General features: G+C 41.7%; 1 pseudogene; it reads left to right on the top strand.

Annotated features, from left to right (window-relative positions):
- The first annotated feature begins 2077 nt into the window (after positions 1 to 2077).
- LOC101405937 (tissue alpha-L-fucosidase pseudogene) lies at positions 2078 to 20278 on the top strand (annotated as a pseudogene).
- The last annotated feature ends 1531 nt before the right edge of the window (positions 20279 to 21809 follow it).

Here is a 21809-nt window from a genome sequence, read left to right as displayed (position 1 = left end):
TCTTCTTCGGTCTCCCCTGCTCATTTCACAGCATCAATATTTATCAATGCATGAGGGCCAAACCATCACTCTGCCCAATTCAGGGTCATTTGACAATTTAGGCACCTGAGAGTATACCAAAAGGGTGAAAAAAATGTGTAAACCACTGAATGAGCGAATAAAGTTATTGGAAAAAGGATAAAGGTTTTATGACTTGGAACAAAGGACTATATTTTCTGAATAAAACATCAGTTCCTGGATTAGTCAAGATTGGCTGGGTTTTGTTGTGGTAATAAAAAATCTCCAAATGTCAGTGGCTTAATCTAACAAAAGTTTATTTCTTGCTGATGTCCACCATGGGCCTGTGGAGGACTAAGTTCCACGGAGTCATTTGGGAATCCAGGATATTGGGCCCTCTGTTTTCTTAACACGTGCTTCCAAGCTCATTTCTGGAGGATAGGAGAGATCTAGAGAGTCTTCCACTGACAATCAAATGCTTTAGCCTGGAAGTGACGCACAGTAACTCTGCTCACAACAACAGACAAATCATATGGCCTATCCAACTGCAAAGGAGCCTTGCCATGCAGCCCCCATATGCCTGAGAGGAGAGGGTGCCTGACTCTTTGTGACACTAACAGTGTCCACCACAGCACTCAGGGTCAGCAAGTTTGAAATGAAGACCACGGAAGATCCCAAATGTCTGGCTGCTGTGCCTGAAGGACGAGTGCAGAACAAATAGCCAACCTCTGTTCTGCAGCAACAGACCTTACTCCTAGCCCCTCTGGTTGCTGCTCTATAAGTGTGTCTTTCTGGCTACACAAACCTCATCACCTCAGCTAACCTCTTCCACAGATCCTTATACACGAAGGCAGCATCTTCAATAAGCCCACACATGTTCTTTTATCCAATAAAATGTCAATTTTAAATTACTAAGATAATTAATTCCTAAGGTTGAAATACTCCTTTTAATTTACTTCATTAATTAAGGGAGGTGTGGGGTTTGTGAGGCTTGGGCCATTAGGAAGCATAACTGTTCCGAACCAAGACTGGGAGGCCATCCCTCACCTGTGACAGTGTGATGGAGGCTGACCTGGCCAGTAAGCCAGGGTGTCAAGGATGATGGGACATCTCTATCTATTGTGGCCACCAACCTGATACATAACTTAGTGCATCACCTCCCTCAGACTCATTCTTTCAAAGTGAGATTAACTTTATGGGGTGCACAAATGTAAAGTCATTTCAGATGGTTTTATCTAATGACCTGGGAGTTTTCAGGCAAGTGACTTTGGGGCAGCTGTAACTGCATACCCTTCTGGACTTCCTGGAACGCCAAAGTTCAAGGTCCTAAGACTTATCCATCTAAGAGTGGGAACACGCTCATGATTGATCCCTCAAGGGAACCCAGTCTAAAAGAGGAGAAAGCTGACAAAATCAGCTCAATAGAGTGGCAATTAAGAGCTGAGACTCCAAATCTAGGCCAATTCTGGGTTTGTATCTTGGCTGCCCACTTCTGAGCTTGTGTGATCTTTAGCAAGTTATGTAACGTCTTTAAACTTTAGTTTCCCATAAAATGAGGATGAAAATAGTACTTGTGTCACAGGCTTGTGGTAAGAATTAAATGAGGTGATGATACTTAGCATAGTGCCTGGCTCATATTGAGTGGTCAGAAAATGTTAACTGTTACTATTAATACGGTTCAGGGTAGCAAGGACATATGGAACGTGTACCTTAAGCAAAACACTGTGTGAGACACTGAAAGGTATACCTGAGTGAATAGGTCAGAGCCTCTGTCTTCAGGGATTTGCAAACGTGTGTGTGTGTGTGACAGGGAGAGAGAGAGAGAAAAAAAATTGGGAGATGTAAGGGTAGAATGAAGGGAGAAGAAGCAGGAGAGAAAAAATACAAGATAGAAATAAAAATAGGTAACATTTAATTGTGGGCTCACTCTGTAATAGATACTTTACAGAGATAGATCTTTATATAGCCGATCTCACTTAATGTTCATACACCTATGGGTAGGCATTATTAGTATCCTCATCTTACATTTGAAGAAAAGAAGCTGAAGAAAGATGAAGTCATTTGCAGTGGGTGACACACGATGTTGAGGAAGCAGAGGGGGAATCTGGCTGCGTGGTCCAGCTTGACTGGAGCACAGGAGAGGACTGGTCGAGTGGAATATCATGTACCAGGTGCCCCAGGGAAGTTTTGCTCACCAGCACAGATGGTCATTGCCCACGTGGAGTCCAAGGCCGTCTCTAATTTTGTCCACACAGTCATTAGTGGCATGCTGTATGATCAAGAATCAGAAGACTGCCTCAAGGTGGTCACTATGTCTTTGAGAGGCTGGAAGACTGTAACACATACTGAGGACATGCTTAAGAGCAGCTTCAAATCTTATGGCAAATCCAGGACGTGCCAGAAACGTCAACCAATGGCAAACCAGCCCCACATGGGGACCCCGGGATGCAAAAACTTCATGATGATCCAAGGGTGACCACTAGATGGAGCCCTGCCGGGCATGATGACAAACCTGATGTCAGTGGTTAGAACCCAAACCAACTTCCCCAACCCTCCACCTCCCACCACCAGCACTACAAGGCCCAGACCAGAGTTTTTAACACCCCCCCCCCCCATTAATATGTTTTATTATGAGTTCAGAGACAAAATAAAAGTATAAGGAAACTTGGAAACTTCCATATTCTTCTAGACTTTTGCCCCATTAAACACTTTGGGAAGAAAGGTAATCTCCACGTAAAATCTCCATTAAAATAACCTTGCAGACTTATCTGAAATTAGCACCTCCAGAATTCTTGTTCCGACTCTTGGTTTAGTTGACCTATTTGTGTCTTGATCTTATACTTGATGAGCCCCTCTAATCAGAGAAGAAAAGATTTGAAGCATTTCTCGACTGTAGGCCAACCTTAATGTTATTTGAAAATGGGAGTTGGGCTTGGGATTTAGGTTTTCCCATTTTATTTGTGTTTGATTTAGTGCTCATCCTGCACCAGACACTAAAATGCATTGTTTAATTATCTGAGCTCAACACACCATTTTATAATTCATTAGTCAGTTGCTCTTTGCAAAAGCTTATTTCTTATGAAACAAAAGTGGGAATCATGCAACTGGACTATTTATCTCTCTTTAGGGGTTGGGGGTTAATATCTGATAGCTCATAACATCTTTATTATAATGCATTTATAATGATTTACTGGAATCATTCTATAGCTAAGTATCTAATGTCAAAGCCGGGATCTGGCATGAAATAAAATGCTGTATCCTTGGGTAGCTCTGGGGAAAAAAAGGCCTCAGCCAATATTTCCTGCGTAATTCTACAAACTGTAATAAGGGTAGGGGTAATTGCCTTAATGTCAATTAAGCTATTAATAATGCTCATCTTGTCATTCCTAAATATAGCGGGGTCTCAATCATACATTACTGTCCCCTGTTAAGACTACACAGAAATGAGATCACAGCTTATGTGGATAGGGAAGTCTGTGTAGCAGCCAGCTTTACTTCCTTTGCATAAAAGAAGGTTTGGGAGTTGATTTACTTGTTTTTTGATGAAAAAATTCTACTTGGATGCATATATGTATTTGTAAAGGCAAGAGTTGGCAATACTTGTGGGAACAAGTATTATAAGGGACAATCCAGCCTTAAAAATTGTTTCCTATTCCTATTCTGCTTCTAGATGACCAGAGTAAGGTGTTCCTTGTCAGGACAAGTGTTCCAGGGTCCGGGCCCCTGACCGATGGTCGAGACAGTCCCATAGCAAGGGTCCAGGCATTTTAGAGTTGGGAGCACTCACTCCAGGTACACATGGTGCTGTGCTGTGTGCATGTTGTTCCCAGGCACCTTGAATGCACACAAGTTCTCAAGGTCAGATAGACAACAGGGTAAAGCAAATCAGACTGAGACACTGTCACAGAGTAAAGGGGCCAGTGGTCCATCCGCAAATTTTAACAGCCAAGGTCAAGGGTAAAGGCATATTTGGAAGAGGGAATAGGAGGGGAACTGTGGGATTTTGGTGAGTGGGGATAATGTCGCCAACTCTCCCAGGTCAGCTCTAAATCACAACCACTTATCTTCCAGCAAAGAAACAGGAGAAGACCTCCTTCATTAGTTGGCACTGATATTTCTCCTGGGCTAAGATGTCTGAGCAGCCGCTTCCTTCTGCCCTCCTTGTTGGCTGTCTTGGTAAAGTGAACTTCTATTTGATGATATTTAGAGCTCATTAATTTGTCCCAAGGAAGCTTATTGTATGGCAGTTTAATGACGGAAACCTGTTTTAATGCAAATGGACACGTAATCCCACTAAGCCACTCTGAGAGTGTAAATTTAAAACAATTGCTGAGAACTGACACCAGAGTTTAATAAGATGGAGGGACAGTTCCTAGATCCAGGTACGCCCAGGGGACGCTTCTTGGACACCCAGCCCAGGCAGTTTTAGTGCAGCCTGTGGTTACTATGGCAATTAAAAAGGGGGGAGGAGCTTTGGGGAGCCCCTCTCAGGTGTGGTGGGGATCTGAGCTCAGGACGAGTGGGTGAGTGTGCAGGGAGCAGGAAGGCTCTGTGCTGAGAGGAAATGAAGGGTGAGTGGGTGTCTCCTGCTCTTTATTCCTTAAGGCACAAGGTTGGGGAAGATGTGACTGAGACCCAGGAGGCAGCTTTCTGCCTTGGCTTACTGTAAATGCCTGATCTAGGCAAATCCCCACAGATAGAGCACAAAATCTTGCCTGGGACCCCACTTATCCCAGCAGGTAAAGGAGGAAGCCTGCCTGGGGGCCAGAGGCGGGGGATGAGATTGAGGCGGGAATTGTTTGTGAATATTTGCTGGATTATAATGCTGTTTGGTGCTACATCATTCTCCAGAGATCCCTGAATAAGGTTATTATGGGTGAAGTCATTTTTGTAATAAAGTTGGCTGTAACTCTGGGTCATAAATCACGGGTTCTGGTGCGAAAAAAATTACTAAACATGCCTCCGTTACCACATACTGTCCTTCTTTTAAATACTTTGATTTTACTACAAATCCTCCATTGACCGAGACGGGGAAATACACACAATGAGCAAATGATTCCTTCCATCCTCAGCAGCAGCCCTGCAGGCATCTGGGCCTCCCGGAATGATTTCCTGAGGTGTGATGTTATTTATGGCGTGCTTTCTCTATCAAAAAGGCAAACAGCATCCCGAGTGACCCCGGAGCATTTGCATCATTGCTTCTCTTGCTAATTGATTCATCCCCTGGCAGGGCCTGAGACATGGGCTGTTAGCTGGACACTCTCTCCCAGCTGCAGATCCTGTGGATTAAGGTGCATAATAAGCAAAGATGTTAATAAAATTGTTAAATGTCAAAACTGCAAAACCCACACCCGTTCGGAGTCCATCAGCTTTTCTGGAATGATTCCGTAAAATACCATGTCCTCTCCTTGTCCTTTTCTCAGTCTAAACTTCATAACCTTTGTTAGGTAAGGAGATTAAGAACTGTTATTAACAACACAGATTGTTTAATTTCTTTCATAACTTCTTCCTTTCAAATAAGAGTCCGGCACAGAATGAAAAGGAATGTTATCGTATGAAGTGCATTTCAGACGTAATAAAGCAGAAAGGAGAGGGTGGCCCCAGTGGCAGTTGTAAGAGGGACAAAGTGTGGATCTCTATAGCTCAGTGGCTGCAAAGCAGAAAATGAAGATTGTAAAAACGTCACATAAAGAAAAAATGCACAGTGGATTCGTTTTGCGATGCCCATAATTCAGTAATGCCTTTAAGTAGCTAGAAGAAATATAATAAATGTTTTTCCACAACATTGATCATACTGTATCAGAGGAAATATTAGTGTGCAGGGAGCCATGATTATACTGGTAGTAATTCTCCGTGCAGAAAACTAGTAGAAGATGGGACCCTTTATAGGCCGAACTTTTTATTGGCTGCAGTTATTTACTTTTAAGAATACGCCTAATACATTGTCCTATAGCTAAATATTTTTGTGAAAATTCAAACCAGCACTGTCTGTAAATCAGAAATCCTGCCACCATTTTATAGAATATATATATATATTTTCCTGTAGATGCTCTGATATGTTCCAGAATACAAAACCAGCCAATTGACCATGTAAAAATTCTAGAATGTCTGTAAAACAGATTCTTCTTCCATATTCAGAGCCGGGATGGGAGCAGACAGGTTTACGGCATGTGATTCCATCCAAATGCCACCTGTACATATATAACATCTCTCTAAAGAAATTAAATGGATTATTAGATTATGTATTGCAGTAAAACTATACGCGGAGCTGTCAGCCAGGAGAGAATATGCATGTCGTGCAACTGCTTTTTTCAGTCCTGGAACACTGAAGAAAGCTTTGTAAGGTGGCTTTTTCTTTAGGGAGAAAAGAAGGGCACTGATTCCTCACGCCAACCTCTTGCTCCTCGGACTGGCAGGAGCTGGTAATGCGGTGGCCACGGCAATTTTGGTGCAGGAGGCCCCGGCATGTGGAGGGAAAGTTCCACCTTCACTCTCAAGGGACTCAGGGCATAACTCCAGAAATCGTCGAATCAGGGTAGCAGGGTACACAAGATAAGAGCTCACCCAGCCAGACTCCTGCAGAACGGAAAGGAGAGGTGAGACCGGGCGTGCTAATTCTCCATGTATTCCCCACGTATTCCCCACAAAGCCCTGCGGTGAAAATCACTGAGAGAAGCAGGAAGCCAGAGGAATCTCCAAGTGAAGATGCTAGGAGAGCCGTGATAGGAGCGTGGCATTCTTGTACTTCAGAACCTGGATGAACCAGCTTGCAGTTCAAAGGCTTTGTAAAAGCAAGCAAACCTGGCTCAAGTCTGCAGGTTTACCTGCTCTGCCTCAGTGCACCTCTGCCCTAATTCTCACTGACACAAATGGGAGTAATTTCCCAGACTTTCCTTGCGGAGACCATCCCTTCTCTTTGTCTTAGCGCTCTTTGCTTAATGCAAATCACAGGTTTCACGCACACATGCTTCTGTAACCTGGCACGGTTTCTGTGATGTTCTTCTCTACCATTTGGGCACAACGGGGTAAATTAGCTAAGGGCATTTGGAGCTTTTTATGGAGTTATGTCTCGATTTTAGTACGTTCTGATTAAAGTTGGGTAGATGTTTTATTTGATTTTTCCCCCTCCTTTAGCAAGGAGGACGTGAAAGAGGATGCCATTAAGTTTTTCCCATCTTGAGAACTTTACAGATGCAGGCAGTTGAAGGGAAAAAATCCCAACAGGAGGGAGTCTAAGACTGAGAAACACCTTGTCACAAGATGCTGGTCTCTCTAAAGGAGCACCGCCTGGGAAGTTGGTAAGTGTCACCTCCTGTGCCCAGCACTGATGTGGACATAAATAACTTACAGGCCCAGGTGACCTAACAGGCTTCTGTCAAGAGAGTTCCTCCCCAACATGGGGTAGGGGGACGCCTTTTTTTTTTTTTTTTAATAATTTTATTTATTTATTTATTTATTTTCCCCCCAAAGCCCCAGCAGATAGTTGTATGTCATAGTTGCACATCCTTCCAGTTGCTGCATGTGGGACGCGGCCTCAGCATGGCCAGAGAAGCAGTGCATCCGTGCGGGCCCGGGATCCGAGCCCAGGCCGCCAGCAGCAGAGCGCACGCACTTAACCGCTAAGCCACGGGGCCGGCCCAGGGGGACGCCTTTTAAGCATCTTCTTACAAGGGGCCCTGTTCTAGGTACTTCAATTAGCATCTGTTCTTGGATTTTTATTTTTGTGTGTGTGTGTGAGGAGATCAGCCCTGAGCTAACATCTGCCAATCTTCTTCTTTTTTTTTTTTGCTGAGGAAGACTGGCCCTGGGCTAACATCCGTGCCCACCTTCCTCCACTTTATATGGGACGCCGCCACAGCGTGGCTTGACAAGCAGCGCGTCGGGGTGCGCCCGGGATCCAAACGGGCTAACCCCTGGCCGCTGCAGTGCAGCATGTGCACTTAACCGCTTGCGCCACCAGGCCAGCTCCCTGGATTTATTTTTAATGAAAATTATTATTATTTTTTTATCTTAGTTAATTGCTTGTAGCTAAAGGAGTGCAATATAAAACATAATTTTTTTGGAGGCTAATATCTCCTTGAATTCCCTCTTTAGGTATATTATTATATTAATGGACCTATTGCCAAAATTTATTAAAGATCTATGAGTAGTCCTGTTCTTCTCTCTTCTTCATTCCTCCCCTCCTTCCTGTCTTCCTTCCTTCCTGTCTCTCTGTCCTTCCTTCCTCTCTTCTTTCCTTCTCTCCTTCCTTCCTCCATTCCTTTATTTTCCTTTCCTTTTCTTCTCCTTCTCCTTCTTCTTTCTATTCTTCTTCAATGACTTGGAAAAAATCTTTTTTTTTTTTTTTTTTTTATATGAATGGGTCCTCAAGCAGAGAAGTAAGTTTTCAAACACCTGCCATGAGTGAGGAGGTGTTAGTCTGATCAGTTATACATAGTGACTACAGCATAGCAAGAACATGAGTAGCTGATGAGCAGGAAAAGATCAAAACAGACTACAGATGAGAATTTGCTAGTATTTCTTTTTTTTTTTTTTTTTTTTTTTTTTTCTTCAGTTTTATTGACATATAACTAACATATAACCTTTTGCAGTAACATTGGTTTATAACATTGTAAAAATTTCAGGTGTACATCATTGTACTTCTATTTCTGCATAGATTACATCATGTTCACCACCAAAATACTAATTACAACCCATCACCACACACATGTACCCAATTATCCCTTTCACCCTCCTCCCTCCCCCCTTCCCCTCTGGTAACCACCAATCCAATCTCTGTCCCTATGTGTTTGTTTATTGTTGTTATTATCTACTACTTAATGAAGGAAATCATACGGTATTTGACCTTCTCCCTCTGACTTATTTCACTTTGCATCATGCCCTCAATGTCCATCCATGTTGTCACAAATGGCTGGATTTCATCGTTTCTTATGGCTGAGTAGTATTCCATTGTGTATATATACCACAGCTTTTTCATCCATTCGTCCCTTGATGGGCACTTAGGTTGCTGACTTGGAAAAAATCTTAATGAATTTCTAAGAGCAATTCCACAACAATGAAAATGTTCACAGATGCCTTCCTTGGACTATGTAACAGTAGGGTCTGGTGTAGCTTCCATTTTTGCTGTGTACACAGTATGCACACAGTCTCATTTTTGCATATAAAAATATCTAAGCATGCTTAGGAAGGTCAGAGAGACCCTTAGAGAGTAGCCCCATTATAATTTTAGTAAAATTAAAAAACAACAAAATAACAACAGAACGGCAGACTTTGAAAACTACTTAAACAGATAAATAAACAGAGTGCATTTTGCTTTATTTGGCACCCAGCCTGAATTATTGACTTACACTGTGGCCAGATAAAGAATGTAGACAACGTTTGACAATACAGAATATTTGAGTATAATATAAAACTTATTTTATATTTTGAAATGAGATACTCTTGCAGTTATCTCTACAACCGCTGGATGTCACTGTTACATACATCTGGCAGTAAAAACGTGCCACTTGGAGAGGCAATCTGAAAATGGTATTTTAAGGGCTGTCATCTTACCTCCTTGGTGCTCTACCTTCTGATTGAACACATGCTATCGTGCTAAGACGACTGTCTTCTCCGTTCAGTGCCGTCAGCCCAATTCTCAGTGATGGCGCTCTGCTGGGAATTCTAGTTTACACAGGATGAGGTTCCCCAAACACAATTATCTTTTTCACTATATTTAAAAGGAGTATGGTACTTTTATAACAGTTCCCAACATTGTATATTAATTATAACCGGCACATTGTGGATACCAAATGGAGTGAAGTGAAAGCATAACCATAAAATACCCTGGATTTATAAAATGCCTTTTCCCCCTCAAAGAGCTTACAACAGTTTCGTATCTATTTGCTCGTCTGTCTTCCCAACATCCCTAAGGGGTTACCTGCTTTAACGATTTTATGAGTCAAAGTTGACCTGTGAAATAAATTGAATGAAGTAATTATTTGCACTGGCATCCCAAGAGTAAAGCAAAGGCAAACAGTGAAAATGTGTTCCAGGCAGCTAATTCTAGTTAGCAAAAGTAGCTCATTGAAATTTTGGTAGTTCTGGGTTTTTTTCAGTTACTTTTATAATTCCTTAATTCACGAACCCTTTAACTTTGCTTTTAAAAATTCATTTAAAAAAATCTGGCCCATCTTGTGCAGCTGACATTATACAGAAATTAGATCTGGAGACATTTCCAAACCTGAAAAAATCCTGGCCCAGTAGAAGTGCTAGACGAGAGCATGACCAGTGAAAAGACATGGGCAAACCACCTGGAACCGTGGTTAGCTTTCTCTATAGTTAAAAATGACCATGAGCTTCAGTTTAGCGGTCCAGTTTAGTCTCCTTCTTTTTCCTAAAACCTTGGAGTTGTTTTCTTTAACCTCCTCCCGTACCTTTGCATTGGGGAAGCCAGAGCTGTTCTTGGAGGACTATTGGCCTAGATTTGAGGGGGGAGGGGAGGTGCTCTCTGTTCTAGAGAATTATCAGAGAGCTGCGTTGCCTGCCGTCTATGGGATGCTTTGATCCAAAATTTCAGTCATTGTTTCCACATTTAGGGGCTGGAATGAACATCAAAGGAGTGGGTGTACGGAATTTACTGAATGCCAGAGAAGTACAATAACATACAGAGGATATAAGCAAATCCCAGCGGCAAAATTTGCTGCCAATTCTTGCACATAATAGAGGCCCTAAAGTGACAGTCTATCTTTGACAAATGCATAATGATATCAATGCCAAGGGAAGGAACTAGCATGCTGAAAGGTGAATAAAAGAGTTGGGAACAATTCAGTGGACTTACACATTTCCTTAGCGTGTTTTCACACAACAAGGAAAGCAGATGACACAAATGCATTAGGTCATCATTGGACAGGGCTGCAAACTCACCAGCAGTTTTAAACTGACCCGGCTCTTTCAGGATCTAGCTCTAAAAATGAAAATAAAATGTGATTAGAAATCATTCATTTTCTAGAGGAGGAAAAAAAAAGGGAACAAGTAAAGTGAAAATAGCTGTCTTTTTCTGTCTTGGATCGTTCCAGATTTTAAAGCCCATGTGTTGTTTGCTGTAACTTCTTCGCCTCCCAGGGCCAGTGCATTCCAATCGCTTCAGCTAGTGCACTGCACCGAGGAGCCTAGGAAATTAGGGCTGATTGTAGCCACAGTCTTTGTTCGAATATGGATTAATTTTGGTTAATTTCTGTGGGTGCACATAAAGTCAAACGCACAGAACTGAAACCACTGAACTCAGGCCATTGCGTGATCGTTTAAAAACCTACTCTTCAAGCTCCTTTAAGTTTTATTTTTGAAATAAAAACAATAAAACGACTGTAAAAAAGTTTCCAAAAGCGTTGACATTATAAGCAATTGCTCACTGAGGCTATTCCCAGAATGATCCAGCAAATTTGGATATAATTCTAGAAAAGCTAACTGCCTTGCAGTGGCAGCTATAAATATTTCACGCAGAAGGTGATTTGAGAAGGGTCCTGTGGTACGTGGCTCTTGCCTCCAGGACTAGGTATCTTTATAGATGCATATCACGCTGCTGTCACCAGGCCTAGCCTTGGAGGGCAAAGGCAGATTCTTGCCCTTAAGCTCTAGTCCTTTTGGAGATGGAGATGAGTGTATAGAGCCTTCCATAGGCTGCTTTAAAAAATCAGACTGGTTGAGGATGCTTGGACGAAGAAGTCTCAAAAATGCCATAGTATGTGGAAACAGACTATAGGGTTCATGAGCACAGTCTGGTAGTGAATCTAGTCAAGCAAGACCAAGACGTGTGTGTTTACTTGAAACCCTCCTTGGTTGAGCAAGAAACCGTGCCAGCTGCAAATAGAGCCAGCAGTTCTGTCCTGAGCATTAGGCAATCAGGGCAGATTTCCTTATATACACCCAAACCGTTCCCAACACAGCCCTCACACACGGTTCTTCAGTGCCTCCTACAAAATTTCTTCTGTGGCCTTGCACTGCATCATGAAGGAGCTCATGGAAGGATCCTGCTCTGTTTATTGTGCATATTAAGTAAATGCAATGATTTTCATTATTTCCAGCTCTATAATGAAATGACTGAGTGCCCAGAAACATTAGAAAATGGACAAACAAGTATTCAACTGGCTGGATGAACCATGGCTTTCTGGCATTAGAAGTGTAATATTTATGAGTTAATTTAATCATAGAAGAAAATATTGAGTAGGTGACTGAGTAAAATGATGACTGTGTATTATGTTTTTGCCATGCAGCTGGATAAACATATTCAACGGCAGACCTTGGCAGGAACTGCAAAGATGCTCTTGACAATGGCATGAATAAATATTAGGTGCTGCCTAGAATTCACTGCATTTGAGGTCTTGAGCAAAGCCAGATGAGTTTTAGCAGGAAAATGTAGAAGAAGCCATGTATGCTCATTGGGATTATGTAAACACTGGAGTCTTTCTCTGCTGCCCAGAAATTGCTCAAACATTCATTTTCATCTACAGCACTGAAGATTTTTTTTACTCATTATCTTTGCACTTCTAGGAGCGCACTTTAGTATTAAGACCTAGCTTTTGGGAAGCTCGTGGTAAATTTTTCAACAACATGAACTTGGAGAGAAAAGAAATACTTGGCTTACGCTACAAAGAGCTGACAAAAAGATTGTATTTTGTAGTGACCAATCTAATCTATGTACAGTAGTAAATTTTAGATTTACTGTTTAGATTGTTTTAGATTGCTTCTTGAATTTCTTTAGAACATGTGGTTTCTGATTCCAAGAAGGACTATAAGAGAAAACAAGAGTTGGGTAGATATTTTGAAAAGAGGAGATTTGGCAATATCAACAGTCATTTAATGAAGGATTTATATTCAGGGCAAAAAGAACCAAAGTGCAAGAGAATATCACAGAAATATGTCCTTGTGGGTCTTCTATTCCTCAGGATTGTCATTTTAACAATAATGAAAATTTCTTTTTTTTCCAGCTTTGTTGAAATATAATTGACATATAATATTGTGTAAGTTCAAGGTAGACAATGTGTTGATTTGATGTACTTACATATTGGGAAATGACGACCACTGTAGCATTAACAAAGACCTCCGTCACTTCACATTATTGCGATTTCTTTTTTGTGGTAAGAACATTTCAGATCTACTTTCTTTAGCAACTTTCAAGTATACAGTGTTGTTAACTATATTCACCATGCTGAGCGTTAGATCCCCCAAACTTATGCATCTTATAACTGAAAGTTTGTACCCTTTGACCAACATCTCCCCATTTCCCCCACCCCCAGCCCCTGAAGAACTATTCTACTCTGTTTTTATGAGTTTGACTTTTTTTCAGATTCCACATATAAGTGATGTCGTGCAGTATTTGTCTTTCTCTGTCTGACTTATCTTACTTAATATAATGCCCTCAAGGTCCATCCATATTCTTGCAAATTCTTGCAAATTTCCCTCTTTCTCCTGGCTGAATGATATTCCATTATATCTATATCTGTATATATATCTCACATCTTCTTTATCCACTCATCTTTTGACAGATACTTAGGTTATTTCCATGTCTTGGCTATCATGAATAATGCTGCAGTGAACATTATTTTCCCCTATGCTTTCTTCTAGGAGTTTTATGGTTTCAGGTCTTATGTTTAAGGCTTTAACCCATTTTCAGTTAATTTTTGTGTATGGTATAAGATAGGGGCCCAATTTCATTCTTCTGCATATGATTATCCAGTTTTCCCAACACCATTTATTAAAGAGACAATCCTTTCCCCATCGAGTGTTCTTGGCTCCCTTGTCAGGTATTAGTTGACCGTATGTGCATGGGTTTATTTCTGAGCTCTCTCTTCTATTCTATTTGTCTGTGTGTCTGTTTTTATGCCAGTACCATGCTGTTTTGATTACTATAGCTTTGTAATATAGTTTGAAATCAGGAAGTGTGATGCCTCCAGCTTTGCTCTTTCTTAACATTGCTTTGGCTATTTAGGATCCTTTGTGGTTCTACATGAATTTGGGATTGTTTTTTCTAATTCTTGAAAAATGCCAATGAAATCTTGATAGGGATTGCATTAAATCTATAGATGGCTCTGGGTAGTACGGACATTGTCTCTTGTAGGCAGCATATAGTTGGGCCTTGTTTTTTTATCTATCCAGCTTCTCTGTATGCCTTTTGATTGGAAAATTTAATCCATTTACATTAATTATTGATAGGTATGGACTTACTAATGCCATCTCTTTGTTTTCTGGCTGATTTGTAGTCTCCTTGTTCCTTCCTCTCTTGCTGTCTTCCTTTGTGAACTGATGATTTTCCATAGTGGAATGCTTTGATTCCCTTCTCTTTATCTTTTGGGCGTCTACTATAGATTTTTGCTTTGTGGTTACCATGAGGTTTATATAAAACATCTTATAGATATAACAGTCTATTTTACACTGATAACAACTTAACTTTGATTGCATACAAAAACTCTACCCTTTTATTCTCTCCCTTTATGTTTTTGATGTCACAATTTACCTTTTTTTATATTGTGTATTCATTAACAAATTATCGTAGCTATAGTTATTTTTAATATTTCTGTCCTTTAAGAAACTTTCTTACTAAAGTCTTTGCTTTTGTTTCCCTAGAGCACATACACTGTCTCTAGAACAACAATAACAGAAGAAGAACTATGGTCTCGGAGCCCTAGTGTATATGCCTCAGGCTTCTGCTAAATCAGCGAATTTCCTAGATTGCTTTATATTGTTTGGGTTCTCTTAGTGTTAGAATATGAAGACAGAACGCATCAGAGAGATGAGCAGAGCCTAGTGGGAGAAAACACCAATGTGGGCATGGGTATTGTGGATTCTAGTCTCAGTTGTGTGACCCTGGGCAAGTCACTATACCGCTCTGTATCTTAGTTTCCAATCTGTAAAATTATAGGAACATTCATTTGCCTATTTTAAAGAGTCTGATTGTGAGAGAAAAACAAGATAATCTATCTATAATGTTAGTTTCTTTTGTTATTAAACCACAGTGCATTTAACTTAAACCCTGCTTTGTTCAAGAAGGGATTTCAGTTGCACTTAGAGAAGTTAAAAATGCGTATTTAAGATATTACCATGACTACAACTACACTCCCCAATATATCCAAACAAATATAGTGACCCACAAGCTTAATTTTTCCTTATTTTCTTTTGAAGAAACCTCTCAAAATCTTATTATTATTTTTGTGTGTGAGGAGATCAGCCCTGTGCTAACATCTGCCAATCCTCCTCTTTTTTTGCTGAGGAAGATTGGCCCTGGGCTAACATCCGTGTCCATCTTCCTCCACCTTATATGGGACGCCTCCACAGCAGGGCTTGCCAAGCAGTGTGTTGGTGCGCGCCCGGGATCCGAACCGGCGAACCCCGGGCCGCCGCAGCGGAGCACGCACACTTAACCACTTGCACCACTGGGCCGGCCCCTCAAAATCTTATTTTTAAAAGGTAATCTAACTCACCTCCCAACTCCTCTGTCTTCCTGGTATCATTCTTAAGTGGACACATTCCACTTCAACATACATTTAACAAATTGACGTCTGGAGTGCTTGAACCAGGCAGTGGAGCTAGAAGTAACAAGAGGTAAAGTCATCATGACGTGGTGATGAGTTGGCTTTGGGAAAGTGAGCGAGAACAAGGTGTCAAAGATGACTCCCAGAATTCTTATACAGAAATTAGGAGAAAGAAAAAATTTGGAGGAATAATCAGGAATTCAGTTTTGGATATATTAAAGCTGAGTTGGGATTTCTCTTCTGGAAATGTCCCAAGTAACACATGACCTTCTCTTCTTGTCCTGTCACTAACTCACTTGTGTCTTTGGCTGAGTCACCTTGGTCTCTCTCTCCTTCTCTGGTTCTCCACCTTCAGGAGGAGGCCTACAACCATGACCTCATCTCAAGGGGGTTAAGCTGGAGAAGACTCTCTGGAGATTCATGGTTACTTAGGGGCAGGAATTATGGCTCTGGAATGCTATGGGCTTCCAATGAATATTAATTGATTGGGCTCCAGCATCACCATTTTACTACTGGGTTTTAAATGGGTGCAAAGGAGAAGAGATTTTAGTCAGTTGAGAGGAAACATCTCTCCGCCTGGGGACCATCTACTATCCCCCAGAGACAAGCCCCAGCTTGTCCCCAGAACCTGAGGAGGGGCAAAGACCACAGAAGGATGAGGGAGGAGCTAATTTTTTCCTCTATTTATGTTTCCCCAGAGTGAACTCCTTAATCTTTCCCTACAATGACATACTGAAAATCTATGCGTGATTAACTTTTTTTGACCACTCCAAAGCCAAGTAGAAAACATGGCTGCCACCAGCAGTGGGCTGGCTCTGGTTATGGCAGAGATCATAGGAGGGGGCAGAAAGCAGCTGCCCTTTCACAGAGTCTGAGAAGGCTCATCCTTAGAGTGCAAATAGATTCTGTTTGTTAAATACAGACTTCATAAAATTTGGACATTTATTAAACCTCAACATCGTGGCAAGGAGTACAGAAATATCTGAAGTGCTCATCAGTCTTACATCCTATTTGGGGAGGAAAGCTAGTAGATGAAAGACTTGGTCTTGGATAATGTCTCTATGCTGTGATATGTTCTCTTATGCTGTCTTTGTCTTATATGTATTTTTTAAATCTCTGTTTCATGCCTGAGAATTTCCAAAAGCAACAACAGAAAAATGAAAACATAGTTCAAATTATCCCCATATTTTCAAAATTACGTGCTGATTCTGTTTAAAAAATTTTTCCAGGGGCCAGCCCAATGGAGTAGTGGTTGAGTTTGCACGCTCCACTTTGGCAGCCTGTGGTTTGTGGGCTCGGATCCCTGGTGCGGACCCACACACTGCTAATTGAGCCAGGCTGTGGCGGCAGCGTCCTATATATAAAGTAGAGGAGGATTGGCACAGATGTTAGCTCAGCGACAATCTTCCTCTAGGAAAAAGAGGAGGATTGGCAACAGATGTTACCTCAGGGCCAGTCTTCTTCACAAAAAAAAAAAAAAAAAAAAAAACTTTTCCAGCTATGCTCTATGACCAATATCTGAACACAAAACTCATTTCCTGGGTATTGTATTTCTAGTCTTTAATTATCATCTCTAGTATATGTGGCACGATGTCTTGAAGTACCTGAATAACGTGTCAGTTATTTGCAAATTTTCATGGCTACATGAGGAATCACTGTAAACAGACTTGATACTGCACTTCCTTGTGCACATGTATAGGTGTGAATATATATCACTCCAAAGAGAGAGGAACCATTTGTTACTTGGTGTATGTAAAGCATTTAGGACAGTATCTGCATCATAGTAAGTTCTATGGAAGTCTTAGTGGCTGCTACTACCATTGAAAAGCCTAAGGGTTATGCTGTGGTCAGGGATCTGCTGGGCTGGTTTCATGAGATCTACCAACCCCCAGCATAGGCCTAATGCCTGTGCAGTAGATTAGCTATCTGCTTCTTCCTATGAGTGACCCTTTGGGAAGACCATCTTTCTTTTTTTTCTTTTCCTCAAAGCCCCAGTATATGGTTGTATATCCTAGTTGTAGGTCCTTCTAGTTCTTCTGTGTGAGCCACCACCACAGCATGGCAACTGACAGACGGGTGGTGTGCTTTCACCACCAGGAGAAAAACCTGGGCCACTGAGGCAGAGAGCACAGAACTTTAACCACTAGATGGTCAAGGCTGGCACAAGACCATCTCTGTAGGTCTACATTTTTCCCATTGGCTGCCCCTTGGGAACTGTCAGAGTGTCAAGGATGTAACACGCATGGGGGCCATGACTCTAAAGCAGTGCTTCTCAAACTATGTGTGGTGAAGGGTCAGTTCTTATTTATTTCTAATCTGTCATAGCCTGATATTTTGTGAAGTGCAATAAAAATAACTTAAAATGGAATAAAAACCCAATACACAAAATTCAAGTCCCATTTTTTTATTAGATTCAACAGACATAAACTTATGCTGCTGAGTGGCTCTTAACAGTTCTCAATGCTTCCTCTCAGTTCTGTGCTTGTCTCATCGCTGAACTGTAACCGACAGATTACAGACAGTAGGCCTCACTTTAAGCACCAATGTTGTAAAGGGCAGTGAGGAACCCCAAAGGCCTATCATTTCCACACTGTTTTTCTTCCATGGACCTCAAAGGGCTCTCATCAAAGCAGGGGGCACTACAGGTCAGCAGGCCTCAGGCCCCAGCCTGAGGTGGTCAAACCACTGGTGTGACGCTGGTGCACAGGAGGCGACTGAGAGTCCACCAGGGAAAGCTACTTTCAGCTGGGTGCTGGCCATTCACCCAGCGGGGAATTTACGCACAGCTAAGTGGTAGGCTGTTTAGTGCAGATACACAGGTGTGGAAACAGTCTGTGATAGGCAGGTTTATGGCAAATAAACCCATCGTATGATATACTGTAATCAACTATATAAACAACTTTAAAATTGTCTATACTTCATATTTCCAGCATTTGGTTTTGTTAATCATATGTCTTTCTGACAGCAATTAAATAACCTCGAGAGAAAATGTACACCTGCTGTCTCCCCTGGGGAAACTACATCTCTTTTGCGAATGACATAAGTTCTCCATAAAACATAACTGAAGAGAGGAGAATTGAATTTGGAGATACATCTCCTTTCTCTCGTTTTATTTCTAGTTGAATTGGAGTGCATGGTTTGATATAGCTAATCTTTTTCTGGATCCCTATATTTTGATATTCTAGTCAAACCAAAATATTTCCCTGAGGGGCAAACTGGAGACAATAGACACAGGAGGCTGGGAGCGTATCACCTAGTGGGAAGGTCGCACATCTGCCTCACCTGGCCTGCACTTTCATCCTCTTCAGATTCTCGACCCCAAGGCTCTCAATTCTTTCTGATTTCTACAGCAGCTCTCATCTGCTGTCATGAACACCATATTAATCCTGTTTTCCTTAAAACAAAACATAACAAAATGTTTGCTTTGCATGAGTGAGGTGCCAAACAAGGTCCATCGTTAGGATTGGTGAATTTTAATTGGCAGATGTCAGGGCTCCAGAGATGAGGTCATGGGGGAGATGCTGGTGTTGGAAGCTGCATAGTGGGTGCCCAGGGCTCAGAGCGGTGGCTGGGTGCTGAGGCAGAGTGCGTGGTGTTAGTGCACCGGGCTGAGATCTTGGTGCCGGCCTAAAGCAGCGAGTGGTTCTGGTGGGACTGGAAGGGCAAGCAGCTGCACAGGTGCCAGTACTTCATGTGCAACAACTACCCACCTGGCTTCAGCTACGCTGACTTTGGGCTGCGGATCACCCAACACCTCTCGCACCTGGTCAGTTGAGTGGGCCGACCTCTTCCAGGCGGCTGGGCCAGTGTCTATGCCTGACAACAAGGCATCAGAAGGCTTCACAAACTGGCTGAGTCCTGTGTCTTGGAACTGGAGCCTGGAGGCCCATTGTGATTTGATGGGTTGATGAGTTGGGAAGAGCTGTTCAGAAGAGGAACATATGCTATGGACTCTATCACTCATACTTAGAATGGTTCCATCCACTCTACCTACTTGATAAGAAAAATGACTTCAAAACATAGAGTTCTGTCAGTGTGAAAACAATGCCAGAGCTATATGACTTTGTCAACAGGTACAAACCTGACCTGATTTGGTCTAATGGAGAGTCGGAATGTCCTGATACTTATCAGAACTCGACAAATTTTTTTTCTTGGCTTTACATTGATAGCTTCGTCAAGGATGAGGTGGTGGTAAATGACCAGTGGGACCAGAAATACTCTTGTTACCATGGAGGATACTACAACTGTCAAGAAACATTCAAGCCAGGGAGGTTGCTAGATCACAAGTGGAAGACATGTACCATTGTTGACAAGTCATCCTGGGGCTATCGTGGGGACATGGCCATGTCTGACATTGCAAGTGAATCTGAAATCATTTCAGAACTGGTTCAGACAGTAAGTTTGGGAGACAACTATCTTCTTAACATTGGACCAACGAAAGATGGACTGATTGATCCCATCTTCCAAGAAAGGCTTCTTGCTGTTGAGAAGTGGCTGAACATCAGTGGGGAAGCTATCTATGCATCTAAACCATCAAGGGTGCAATCAGAGAAGAACATGATATCTGTATGGTGCATCTCAAAAGGATCAGGAGTCTTAACCTTCAGTCTCCCATAACTACCACAACTACAAAGGTAAGGATGCTGGGAATCCAAGAAGATCTGAAGTGGTCCACAGATCTGGATAAAGGCCTCCTCATTTCTCTGCCCCAGTTACCACCTTCTGCTGTCCCAGTTAAGTTTGCTTGGACTGTAAAGCTGACAGGAATAGAATGATCATCGGAATTCAAGAGGAAAGGGACACTGCCTGATGTTTGCTGCTCTGATTCTCCTTGTATAGTACCATCATTGTAATAAACTAACTTCTCTTCCCCACCCAGAGATGGCTTTTCCAACACACTTTAATCAAAGGAACTGAATGCATTACACCGATATCTCAATGGACCAAGTATCCGAGCTGCCTTGCTCGGACCAGACCTCTCTCTGGTCAGCAAAAGAAGGGATTGAATAATTAAGCTCTGAGTTCATTCATTCCTACCTTTGGAAATTATCTACAATGGAAACTTCCCTTCATTCTCTGTGTTTGATAAGCTTACTTGCTTACTCAATGACTTTACTTAAAGAATAAGCCAAGTCACCCTGTTGCCTGTGGGAGGAGGTGGAAAGAGTTTGGCAAACTCAACCACACACTATTTATTTAGCATCAATTGTCACCAACCTTCCCTTCCCACACCTCCCACAAGTGCAGGAGAGCCTGGAGGGGAAGCAAAAGGCTTGCTAGGCTGTTAATGGTCAACTCTTTAGAAGTTTCCAAAGCAAATCAAGAGCTCTGAAATTCAGTCAGTTTACAATGATACTATAAGAAAATGGATGTGATTCTACTTTGCCACTTAAAATATGATCAAATAAATGTGTGCATGTCAAAAAAAATTATAGTTCTCCCTGCCATCTCTCTTTTTTTCCCTTGCAATTAGTTTTTTTTATTATTGTTGAAGAAATTGGCTGCTTGTCCTGGGGTTTCCAACAGTTTGGATTTTGCTGATTGTGTCCCTGTGATGTTATTTAATGTGTTAGTCTGCCATTGTAAGCTGTAAATTGGTATTTAGAGCTAGAGGCTTGATAAGATTAAGGTTCAATTATTTTGTCAAGAATGTTTCATACATAGTGTTGTGCACTTCTTTAGGAGATACATAATGTTGGATTGTCTCCCTTTGGTGATGTGAGTAGCTGTGGTGGTCACTGCTCAAATCCATTAATTCATTCAGAGGTTGCAAAAATAGTGATATCTTAATTCTATCATTCTTTATTCATTTATTAGCTAGGAAAATTCTATAAAGAGAAACTTTTCCTTGACACTTGGGTTACCCTGAGACCAGTTTTGTTTTGCTTTTTTGTGTGAGGAAGTTTGGCCCTGAGCTAATATCTGTGCCCATCTGCCTCTATTTTGAATATAGGACGCCACCACAGCACGGCTTGATGAGTGGTGTGTAGGTCCACACCAGGGATCTAAACCTGCGAACCCTGAGCCGCCAAAGCAGAGTATGCAAATTTAACCACTACGCCACCGGGCCGGCTCTTGAGACCGGTTTTTTAACACAATGAATTGGTTCTCCAGCATCTTCTAAAGGTGCTTAATGAGTTTAGTTTTTTGGTATCGTACTGAACTTACAGATTTAAATATACTTGATATGTTTCAATCCATTGCATTTATCATCCTACTGATGCTCAAATGATACCATCTTTGGCCAACTGGATCTTCTTTAAGCTGGTACCCAAGTCCTTTGGACAGAACCCTAGTAGTTTTCCA

This window comes from Ceratotherium simum, chromosome 9 (genome assembly GCF_057802395.1).
Source record: "Ceratotherium simum simum isolate JZ-2026a chromosome 9, ASM5780239v1, whole genome shotgun sequence".
Lineage (NCBI taxonomy): Eukaryota > Metazoa > Chordata > Mammalia > Perissodactyla > Rhinocerotidae > Ceratotherium > Ceratotherium simum.
This window is presented reverse-complemented; position numbering and strand designations above follow the sequence as displayed.